The sequence below is a fragment of the Gallus gallus genome, chromosome 5 (assembly GCF_016699485.2).
Source record: "Gallus gallus isolate bGalGal1 chromosome 5, bGalGal1.mat.broiler.GRCg7b, whole genome shotgun sequence".
Taxonomy (NCBI): domain Eukaryota; kingdom Metazoa; phylum Chordata; class Aves; order Galliformes; family Phasianidae; genus Gallus; species Gallus gallus.
The window spans coordinates 31,840,936-31,853,671 of record NC_052536.1 but is presented as its reverse complement, the minus strand read 5'-3'; the positions used below and the strand labels follow the sequence as shown (position 1 = coordinate 31,853,671).

Sequence of the window (12,736 nt, the reverse complement as noted above, 5' to 3'; positions counted from 1 at the left end):
TATTTTATATGAATGATAAGGATCTCTGGAAAGTTCAGTCTACTGAGAAACCCTCAAAAATTGAACGCTGATACACTTTGGAACCTGAATTGCTACAGTTTTTCTGTTTTCTAGTAAAATGTCACTAGAAGCTGTTAAAATTCATTTAGACTTTACAAACAAACTCACTTAGTGTTAAAATAAACTGGTTAGGAGCCAGAAGAGATGAGACAGGATTATTTAAATCTAATATGTGTTAGAATACAGCTTAAGTCCTCTGACCCTAATCACTTTCCACTGAGGTACATCAAATTAGGATCCTGGGACAATTTGCGTAGGAGTCTGAGTAAATGCACTAGCCTTGCCCTTTGGAAGAATTCATGCCCTTTAATAACAAGTGAAAAATCACGGACAACCGTGATATAGCTCCAGAGGCTACCTATATGTATAAGAGAGCTACAGATTGTGCTGTTTCTAAGACTTATGTAGAAATGCAGTGAACAATGGAAAGTATTGCACCTTTATTGACCTTAAATGCTGTTCTTCTTTTGTGCTAACCCCAAAAACTCACTTTGTATAACAATAACTACTTTAAAGTTAGTAAGTGTTCATTTTCTTTAGGAATTACCTCAGATTTCTGTTTACCTTTAAAACTCCCTTTCTCAGCTATTGCCCTAGAAAAAGCAGAGGTGGAATGGATAACCTCATCCTGTCTGCAACATTGTACATTGTTAAAGAAATTTCAATCAAGCTTGTGAATTGGTCATAGTAATGGCATTACTTTAATGGAGGTATTGAAATACTCAGAAAAGCAGTGACATGGCAATACAGAGTTCCTTTGGACCTCTCCCATTGCCTCTGTTCTGTGAATAACTGAGATGCTTGGAAGTAACTAGAAGTCACCAGTACTGACACCTGAGGTGGTTTATTTGGCATGGATTCACTTTTTCCTGTATCTCTGAGCATGATGGGTGTTATTAGTTGAGCTAGGTGTAAAACAGCATCTGTGTGGATTCTTTTCACTTTTGTTTACCTCATTGTCCAGGTTTTCATGGTCCTTTTATTTCCTCTTGAACTATTTGGAATAAGCCATTTCTCAAAGCAAACCTGTATGAAGTTTCTCATCAAATCTCTTACAAAGCAACATATTACTGATCATTTCTGCCTTTGTCTACATCCTTCTCTCCAAACTCTGCATTTATTTTCATGATTCTCAGAAGAGCAGCACTAAGTGTGATCATGATGAGTTCATTATGTATAATCATACAGAAATCAGTAGCATGTAGGTACAAATTAAGAGTCTTCAACTTATTAGCATGTTTATAAGAGACTGTCATATAAAACTAATCAGTTAAGTATGCAATTAGATATTCAGGGATAGATTCTTAAGTACCTCCTACTTGCTTTTAGATAGTAAAAGTGACTGGAAGTTAGGTGGTAGATTACAGCATATAATGAATGATTAAATGCAGATGTGGCTGTTCGGTATGACAGAAGAGATGTAGCCAACTTGTGCATAATTAATACCCTGTGAAGCAGATTGAAAGTACAAAAATGAAAGAGCTACTAGCTGTATATAGTATATACAGATTAAAAAGTGATTGTTAATAAAAAATAGAGTAGTGTAGGGAGACTTACTTTTGTACTGATAAAAATAATTCAAGTTATTATTCAGTGCAGTGAAATTTACAAGAAATATGTTCTTAGAAGACATGTGTACGTGAAATTTTATCGTGGTACTATTTTAAACTTGTAGCAGCCAAATATTTATGCAGCCTTTGATTATTTCTGAATTAGATCAAATTGTTCATTGCTGATTTGTAAAAAACAAAACAAAACAAAAACAACTACAGCTGTGGCAGATTATTTGGTCTATTTTCTAAGTTAACATTTTCTATGTTATTTTGTCCAAGTAAAGTCTCTCACAGAGTAATGTGTCCTCCACTAAAAGCAAAAAGCCAAGAAACTCCTGGGTTTTCACTACAACTGAAACATTCTAGAGTTGTGAAGCATAAAGTGACAGCATTTATTCTTTTGAGTGAAAACTACCATTTCTACAGAGGAAGCAGACCCCATCAGTTTGTACTTTAAGGACACTAAAAAAAAAACAACCATTCAGTATCCTCACAAAATCCTTCCCTTTCTCAGCAAAGTAACACATTTCACATTGATATCAATAATATAGCAATGAATAAATCATTTGGTTATAAGGTCACATTCAATTTTTTATTTATAGTCTCACAATAGAGAAAAATGTTTAATCTGTATCTTCTATCCTTCATCAGTTCTAGCTAGACCTAGCTGAGCCTGTGACTTTAAACTGGCTCTACATACAAAATCATACTAGGTTTGGGACTTAGACAGGGATGTCAGTCCCAACCAGAATCAGTGATTCAGATTAGTTACAGTGAATGTAAATAACATCAAACTTTTTTTTTTTTTTCAGAATTCTGTCTCATTGAAACATAGCTCATACTTTTCTGAAAGCAAGACAACCTTTGTAGACAACAAAACAAGACTTCAGTTAAAAGCAATTGAGACCTGTATATAACCATGCCTAAGCTGCTGAAGTTTCCGCTGTATTTTCTGCCAAAGTTCATCTTCTGCCATTCAGAGTAATTCTTATAGCACCTGCAAAAAAAAATACTACAAGGACTGTTGCAGTCCCTTTACAGAAGTGAGCAAAACTCCTTTTAAGGACTATGGGTCTTTTTCTACGTATCTCTTTATGTCCTCTTCATCTACCTTCATATCTATACCAAATCATAAGGTGTATTAAAAATATAATTTGGTAGGAAGTTTTTTTTACATTGTTGAGAGCTGCAACAAGGTTAACAGGGATGTTCTCAGGCCTAGGATGATCAAACACAAAACACAACTTTAACTATCAAGATTGAGCTGTGAAATTAATCTAAGTTCACTATATCACCAGCAGATTTACAAACCAAGAAGTTATAGCTTTCTTTCTTTCTTCCTCATCTCCCTTTCAGAATTACCAGTTATCTCCAAAGAGAACACAGCTGAATAATGTGCTTCAGTTGGCCAACTCTATTGCTTGCTGTTTAAAGCTCCTCTAGAACACAGAGAAGAGATTGGCATTCTACATCTTGTATGAGCTTCAAAATCATTCGCAGTCTTTCTTTTTCTGGTCTCTGCTTCAAAACTTCTTTTTCCTTCTTCTCACTCTTCCATCTCTTTTCCATCTTTGTGGTCAGCTTTATTCCAATGCTTTAAGTAGTTAAAGGTTTTTAAAGTGGACTTGGAAACTCCAAATCTTGGTTACACTTGAATAAGCAGAACCAGGGTCCAGTGTTTCCTGATTACCTTATATGGCAGCACTGGAAAGCAGTCTCTCAGCTGTGCTGAAAAAATGTATCTAAGTTCATTATTACTCTATTTTAAATGTACAGTTTCTTCTAATGAGTTGCTGATAAAATAGTTGATGGACAATTTAATTGTATATATTTCAGCAAAGCATAATACAACAATCTGCCATAAGAAATAAAATGTAACTTTTCCTCTGTTGGTTGCTTGTATTTATCATACTTAGTAGGTGAAATGTTCTAAATCTTCTAAATTACAAATTATCCATAGTGCCATCTTGGATGAAAAAAGGAAAGCAGAGACTTCTTGTTCTAGTAAATAACCAAAAAAGTAAAATGTTTATGACTTCTCCTTAGCAGTCTGGAAAGAGGAAGAAGGAGAGAGAGAAACACTAGTTTGTTTACTCAGGCTGCTAGATGTCATGACCCTGCTGTGTGCAGACTGTCCCTTCTTTCAGTTAGAATGACTGGCAGTTGTGAACACATGTCATTCCATGTCAGAAACCATACATGGGCACCCTGGCTAGAACTGCTTGCTGACACACAGAAATTATCCAAGGATACAATTTTATTTATCATAGTATGTGTTTCATGGTAAAAATGTGAATAGTCTCCAGCCAAACAGATGAGTAGCTGTTTTCTGGGAGAATCATCATGCACCTGAGTATTTTGAGTCTCTAGATTTTTGCTCTTTAACTGAAAACCAATCGTCATAATTATTCAATATTGTAAAACATCAATGAAGTGAGTAGAAATCAAAATGCATTTAGAAATGAATATGTGATTATAAACATATTGTATAAGCTTAGCTTCAGAGTGCCTTAGAGTATGCAATAGCATGTATTCAGAGTAAGCAAGACTGTGGGTGACAGGATGCAAAAGCACCTGCAGGATCAAGGTACTTCAGAACTAAAGCTTCCCAGAAGTAGGACTTCCTAAGCTGCAAATCTCACACTTTGGCATGGGTTTGGGGCCAGTTTGGCCCAGTTCCATGACTAGTGCAGTGGAGGGACCCACTGACCCATGCCCCAGGATAGGGGGAAGAGAAAAAGGGGAAAAAGGTAGAGAGGAGGGCCTAAAAACAAAACGAAACAGTGGCAACAAGCTAAGGGAGAAAACTAATTCACTAAATATGCCAGTGGAATGTGAGATAACACAATGTAATCTAATATAATTGGAATTGAAGCTAATAAATCAAATAAATGAGAAAGTGTCCAAAACTGAAGACTTTACTCTAGCACTGAAGGTGAGATGGCTAGGAAGAATACACTGCAGGGGCAAGCAGTAAAAGAAGGAACCAATCTCATGACTAGGGAGTTTTATCTTTCCCTCTAAATGGAAAATGGAAACAGGAAATGTAACAATAAAAGTCTGCTGGTTTATGTAGTTCTTCTCTTGTGAGAACCAGGTACCCAAAAATACTGACAATCCATGCAACTGGAGCATTAACTCTTTAACACCAAGTGCACTACATGATGTTATGATGTGGAATACCAATAACAGAAATCATAAAACCATGACACATTTTTATTATATAGTATGTACCGTAGTAGGGGAAGACGGTATGAGATATTCTTTCTTTCTGCTTCTATTGTTTTTGCTCCTTGCACTGTTTTAGACTACATCATTAAGAATATGAACACCTCTGTGTATTTTGTAGATGGCTGGTGAATAACTGCTCACTGACTGGGGACTTGCAGAAAAGCAGGCTACAGGTAGAAAGTTTGCACCTCTTTAGCCAACCACTTTCACTAATGCTTGGTATGTTTAAATCCTTTTACCATAAGCTTGCTTGAGACAACCTTAAGTCTTCTTACTAATCCCTCTGACAGATCTTTTCTTTGACTGTCTAACCAAAGAACTCAAGTGTACTGTGCAAATTAAAAAATGAGGCAGGCTGAGGGAAGTAGGCTAGAAAGTCACCAATGAAACACAGAGCCTCAAGAGACTTCCATGTGTGATGTTTCACAGGGGTAATGGAAATGGTTGTTTAAAACATAAAAATTGAGTTGGGTAATGCAGCTCCATGTGTCTTTACTCAAATGCAGCTATAGTACCATTTGCTTACAATACTCTTTCTGTATTCTGGAAGAGAACTAATTGGCTCCCAATGAACTAAACTATGTCCTCCTGTTCCAAAGTTAATTTCCACCTCTCTTTTTAGTTGAACCACACAGATTTGACCTTTTGAGAAGTTCTCACATTCAGAGAGCTGAGAACCATATTATTTTTAACATACAAAATTAGTGCCATTAACAAATAAATTCCAGCACCTATTCTGGCACCATCAGAACATTAATTGCCTGTACCAAAAATATTTTTCATTTGTAGCAACTAAGAAAAATTCATGCTATAAGAAGTAAATTATTTATGATTTATAAAGGGTGTGGTTTTGTCATACCTGCTAGAAAGGTAAAGAAGATAACTAAAGAAAGAAAGGCATTATTTAGAGTTACACATTGTGATCCAAGTGACAGAAATAATTGAACATGGGCAGTAAAACTCTACAACTCCAAGATGTCAATTTCTCTCTTATAGAACTGAAGGTGGACAAGGCTGAGCCACAATTAGATGATACACAATCTTATAAAATTGTCAAGACAAATTCAGAAAAACTTGTTTTTATAACTGAAAAAAATGTATGGAAAATCTTCAAACAAAAGACAGTCTAGAATGTTATTTCAATATTTATGAACTCATCTTTAAAGAATCCAGCAAAATACAATGGGTTTCTGCATTCTACCTTCTCAAATGCTAAAAATGAAAATCTTATCTAAATGTAGACAATAAAATTAAACTGAGAAATGAATTTGCTGATAGCATTAAAAACTGCCAAGAATATGATAATTTAGAACAATAAAAAACAGTAACTCCAGCAGTGAGTGACCCTTGGAAGATGGGTATTATTAGCCCTACTCTAGAACTTAAGGAGTCATCTGTATTTTATTTTATCTTCTCAGATACACCTGTTACACCATTCTTGATTTCTCTCAGACTTCTCACAGGTGCTTCAGTTTTTGTGTGTAAGACTTAGACCCTTTAACACTTGTGACTTGGCTTTCTCTCAAGACTGTATCAATAGCGAGTACATTCAATGAATTTCACGAGGTTTTTTGGATATTTAAATATATATACATATATATTTTTTATATAAATATATATACATATATCTTTACATTCCATCTTTTCTCCAATTCTACTGACATTTTCTAAGGACCAGGAAGAACACAGAGTTCTCTGAACACAGTACTTGAAGAAAGCTGTGATATTGTTCAAGTACCATTTTAAAAGGTGGGTTTTTAAAATTAAAAATGGAAAATGCTTCAGAAATTTTCTGGAGAGACTGTAATTGACATGCTGGTTAAATCTAAATGTAGAAAAGGGCAACAGTGGGCAATGAGGTTAAGTAGAGATCTAAAGATTAGTGGAAGCAATAAACAGAAGGCTTTTAAAAATGAAAAAAAATACAGAGAGTCCGGGAAGGAGAAAGATTTAAGTGCTGTAAAGTACACAGAACAAAAAGCTGTATTCCAACTTGAGCTACAGATAGTGTTTCAGCACATGCTCATAATTCATCAGAATACCCATTTTAAAATAAATAACAATAAAAGGCTTAAAGACTATCGGCCTACTAGAAGAAATAAATACAGTCATATTCATAAAATGGTGTACTATGTAAAGTCATTTTCATATGTAAAAGAATAAATATAGTCAGCAGTAGAAAGTTCAAAATCATCTAGATCAGTTAAAGATCTACAGGTAAATATAACACATAATAATAATACAGAAATCACAGTAGAAAATACTATTTTAAAAGGGTTTAAATTAGGTTTATGTTTAGATACTTGATATTAAACAGAAGATTTATGTGGAGGAGAATGGGGACATTGAAGAGGTTTAGTTTTTTGGGTTTTTTTTCAAGTTTTTTCTCTTTTATCACAATTTTGAGAAATTTTTGATTTAACAAATTCATCTTTACAGAAGTATAGTTTATTCAAAATGAAAAACATTTAAAATATACTTTTGTTTCAGAGTGAATTTCTTTACAGAATTCAGTTTCATGAATTGATAGTCTTCTCTATGGCTTCTAAATATTGTCTCTTTCATAGCAGTGTACGAAGTGGTTTTATTCATACAGTGAAATATAAGAAAATGAGAACAGAGAAGAATGGGATTATTTATCTGCTCTCAGACTGTGCTAAATGACATTCATGCTGAATATCTAGAAGGGATTAGTGGGTTCATTTTTAAGAAAGCAAGGCAAACTTTCCTTAGTAGAAAAAAATATTTCATGCTGTTTTTTACACGTGTTCCATTTTGAAAATAAGACAAGTTATTTTTACTAGTACGAGCAGGAAGCACATTTCTGAATTTCACAAACAATAAAGGTTAAGAAAAGCAGTCTTGCTGAGCATCACACACCACTTCCAAGGCAGTTCCAAATCTATGACCTTAGATTATAAGCTTATGCCCTACTTCACAACATATCCCTTCCTAATACATAGAAGAGTGTCTAGATGGTAAGAGCTTGACGATCTATCTTTATCTGCACACACAGACACACACACACACAGACAAGTGGAGGAAATTTTACTGGTATTTGGAGATGTATATGTAACTGACTGTAACTAAGTGTTTTTCGAACATATAACTGAACATGGACACAATTTTTTCTTCTAAAACCGAAGTCACTAAGAGAAGTAAACCGAGCTCTTCATTTTAGAGATAAAAGCTAATGCTTAATTTAAATCATAGTAGATACATTTAAGAGTATCTTTAAAAGAATCTTTTTTTTTTTTTAACCTATTTTTATTTAATAAATCAAGGAAGTAAAGACATCTTTCTAGCATGAAAATTAACATTCAGCTTGATAGACTAAAATAAATCAAAACCATTCACAGCAGTACTTTCTGATACTGATGACCGACATGAAATTTCTTACCCTTTAACTATTTCTGCAGCTTGTGAAGAGAAGTCTTTTTGTTTGGCTTAAGCTAGGGACCAAATTCAAGTGAAAGTCCTCTGTAGTTCTACAGTTGCTTCATGCAGGTACAAGAGCATGTACTGAAAATGAATCAGGTTGTCAATGCCCCTATCTGAGGAGAGACACAAAAGACCCTCTCCTCTTTGCCATTTTACATTCAGTGGAGCTCTGCTTAGAAGGGCTGAAAACTTACAATGCCGACATGTCAGCTACAGACTCCTTTCTTTTAGCCACTTGCCCTACTTCCTTTACTTTAATATATTTTCACACTAACTCTCAGAGGTCCATGCAAAATTTGTGAAATTGCCTAGTTTTGTGCTGGCCCTGAGAGCATAATATCAATATTTAATTTCCCCAAATCAATTCATTTCTCTATGTTAGGCAGCACAGTGTTTGATATCGCTTCATTCAAGTTTAAAAGACAATTCTTGTATCATTTTTTTCAGTTCAGTGAAGGTTATATAAGAGGGTAAAAAATGAGCCAAAGAACACAGCTTTGGTCAAAAGTAAAAACTTGAAAAACATAGGTTCCTATGTAGCAGGAAAGAATCTTGCAGTAGTCAAGAATAGGAATCTAAATGACAGAGAGAAAAGGATCATATTCCAAAGGGATAAAGAGACATAGGAAGAAGGGAAAACAGTAAGTGTAAAGATTTCAGAGGCATTAGCAAAAAGCATTTTACAGTTTAGGCAAATACATTTGTCCTTTCAAAGGCAGAATATGAGAGTGAATAAACATAACTGTGTAAACACATTTCTCTATGTTACTGCAAAGATTCCATCTACATTAAAGCAATGGGACCACCTCACAAATGTGTAATAGACATACCTAAATAAAGTATACATTCTTTATTATTTTCCCGTACAATGATACAAGAAAAAAAAAAAAAAGACTGATTTTGAGTTGGAAATGGAAAGAATCCTGACCCTGCAACTGATGGAGACTTTGACCTAATCTCCTCTGAAAAGTCAAACGTAGCCTGTCCAATAAGGAAGGGCCTAAGACAGAACTATAAGGAAAACTGAATGTCTGAATAAATTATTTTATTATGCCAACTTCAATAGGTCTTCTCAAAAAAAGTGGAGAACATACATAGGTCACTCTGAAAGTAATGCCTCCTATTTATTTCCATGAAAAATTCACCACCTGCAAACAGCACAATAGCACTATTTGATAGAGAATATTCTCAGCCACAAAACATTTATTTTCAGTGTAGTAGCAACCATTAATTGCACATTTTTGACACTGATGAACAAGTGCCTGCATGCCTTTCTCATAAGACGTGGTTTGTCTTTCACGTCACTGTTGCCACTGCTGTAACACACCATCCTCCACCTTAGTGTGCTCACACCCACTGTATGGTCTCTACGAACTTGCAGCAAGTGTCAATGAATGTCAATGGGTACAATTTTTCTATGCATGGAGGAATTCAATTGCACATATTTACTTCTATGTCAAATGCCATTTTCTCAGACTGTCCCTCTTCTTTCATCTGTCACAGAGCAACAAAATATAATGAAATTTTGGTGGGAATGTCCAGCTCCTGCTGCCGTGCCACGAACACCTGCTTCTGACATTGTAGGCCAACATAATAAAACAGGAGGCATTACTTCTGGAGCAGCCCTTGTTCTATAGAAAAAGTGAATTTGAAACAGCTTTCCAGCTCCAGATAGATGTGCCTACTGGAAACAATTATCAGTTTCATGTGTCCATTATAAAACTCAAAATCTTAAGCTGATTATACTAGATGTTATTAAGACTTCTAGTCTTTTATTATCTGTAAATACAGAAAGACTTCAGCACAGAAAAAGAGCTGCTAGGTTGATTTAGTCATCTGTCTGTGATCATTAGTTCTGAAATTATTAGAATGAGTACATTCTGGCATTACTTTGAGATAACATAAATCTTTCCATCTCAGGTAAACTGTGAGGATCTGAGGATCTTCCAAAGTGCAGAAGGAAAAAAATCCTGTGAATAAAGTATTTTTTCCAAAGTGTTATTCGAGAAATTAAGACGCTAATAAAGAAGACTTCTTAATATATCAACGTTAATATGATGTGTGTAGGTAGATTCTGATGAGCATGTGACACATAAATGCACATCTATGCATGCAAGAAGTCTTACAGTAGTTAAATATGTCCTCACATATCCTTCTTCAAACTTTACTCTCTTTTTTTCCAGATTAAGCTTTTCAAACAATGTGTGTCTGTCTTTGACACTCTGAGTTCACCAACATAACAAAGCTTTGAATATTTCATAACTGAAAACAAATGACATGTTGTTAGCTTGAATATAATCATTAATTTATGTGTATATTTAACCTTAAGTTTACTGAGAAAGGGTGGATTTCTATATTTATGTTGTACTGTAAAACCTTTTCAAAAGCTTTTCGAGATCATACATTACAGCTAAAAGTGGCCATGGGCCTGTCATGGGCCTTACTTAGAACAACAGTTTGAAAACAATAGCTAAGAAAGAGCAATTTAGATTTTTGTAGGTTTTGATTTTAATGTGTAATTTCTAATATATTTGAATCTTTTTATTTTTGCAATTATATTGAAAGATATCAAATAATATTATTCGTCAGTGGATTTTACTTTTATTATAAAACATTTTAAACATACTTTTAACAAATAAATCCACACAGGAATACATGTATCATCTCTGCTATGGGCCTTCCATCTAACCTTAGAGGTAAAATCCAACTGCGAACAGGAAGATTTCATTATTGTTATATACGTTTAATACATTGTATACATTAAAGAGCCGTAACTGATAGAGTCCTTCCATGCTACTTACTGCATTTCAGCTCTTCTCTGGGAAAACAGCAATCATACAGATGTGTTTCATTTGTACTTCTTGATTTCTGGAATAATTAAAAACACGTCAAGTAATATCAGTAAAATACCCTTTTAAAAAAAGACATTGTTTGCTGTTGATACAACAAATTCCATATGCATTCCACACAAACAAATTCAGGGGGAAAAAAAAAAGAGGGAATGAAAAAAAGTAAAGAAAACCAAAGCATCTGTGCCTTTTCTGTGTTTTCTATCAATTTTATATTTTAGATAATCTGAACAATTTACATTGTCCTTTTGGAGAAATGTGCAGTGCTCTTAGGTAACAGGATTTTACTTTTAATAGGAAAATGCTTAATCTAAAACTAATGAGAAAAGATTAGTGCACCTATACACATGTAATATATACTTCTCTAAATTGACTTTGTCTAGTTGATTCAATTTTGTTCAGAAATTTTTACAGACAACTTTAATATTATTTTGCTGGTCCTGAAAGAATAAGATACTTGCACTAGAAAGTAGTCTAAAAAAGCATGTGAAGAGCAATCCTATATTAATTTTTATATTAGTGTAAAAATAGGACTGATGTCAGTGCTGTCAAAGTAATGTAAAAACAAAAAAGTATATGAAAATTAAATGGTATTTTAAATTAGATTAAGCAACATCATTTACATAATTCGTTAGTTTAAATACAAAACGATTAAATCCATTCAAAGAGGCAGACAGTTAAAAAGCGTTTCTGGATGAGAGCTTTATTCTATACTAATCCAATTGTAGGTGTAACAAAAAGAAATTGTATGGCATTAAAAAAATGCTAAAGCAATAAATCTGGAAATTTAACTATGTCGTATAACTATGACAGGTGAGGGAGTTTGGTTTTGTTTGCTTGCTTGTTTTTGAAAATAGTAGTTCTTCAGTGTTGTCTAGTATCCCAACAAATGTTTATAATTCTCTCAAGGGCATTGACAGGCAAGCTTCAGAAAAGTGACTCAGACAAAGGAGGATTTTAATAATATTTAATCTGAAAAACTAGGATAAATTGAGCTTATCCCAATTTGTAAAATGATTTTAAATCTGATTCACTGGAAGTAGATAATTTAATTTCAAAAGGTCAGAAGTTTACCTAGATAATGTGTACTCTGGGTGTATTTAACAGGTGACAAAGTCTGCATCAAAGGAACTTTGCCCTTAAGTGTACTATAGGGTATTGTGCAATACTCCTGATAAGACACAGGACTGAACACAGCTTAGTTGTAGCTTTGCTAAGATAATACGAAAGGCAATGATGCATGATGCCTGTGTTATCATCTAAAACTGAATTATTTAGCCTTATTTGGATGGGTTTCAATCAGTTCAAAATGCTCTAAGAGTTTTCTGCATCACATTTTCATTGAGGTATAATTCTCTTTTTTTGTTTTATTTTGGTTTTGTTTGTTGGGTTTTTTTTTTAGGAAATATCTGAGCTAAAAACAACTTCTATGTCAGTTTGGGACAGGATCTCTGGCACAGGAAAAAAAGAAATTCCTTTAAAGAAATATAACATCTAGTGTTTAGAAGACTTCAGCAGAAACTAACGTTTAAAAAGTCAGCCTACAACAGATCCAGACACATTTTACTTACTGCTGCAGAGAAAAAAGGAAAAAGAAAAAAA

General features: G+C 34.0%; 1 long non-coding RNA gene across 3 annotated transcripts in view; it reads right to left on the bottom strand.

The window, feature by feature from the left end:
* Window positions 1-6,217: 6,217 nt before the first annotated feature.
* Window positions 6,218-12,736, bottom strand: part of LOC107053504 — a 39,044-nt gene continuing 32,525 nt past the window's right edge. For all 3 annotated transcript variants that reach the window (XR_005860270.2, XR_006939364.1, XR_006939363.1), the window contains one exon: window positions 6,218-11,153. This is a non-coding gene — a long non-coding RNA (uncharacterized LOC107053504). The remainder of the gene's footprint in view (window positions 11,154-12,736) is intronic.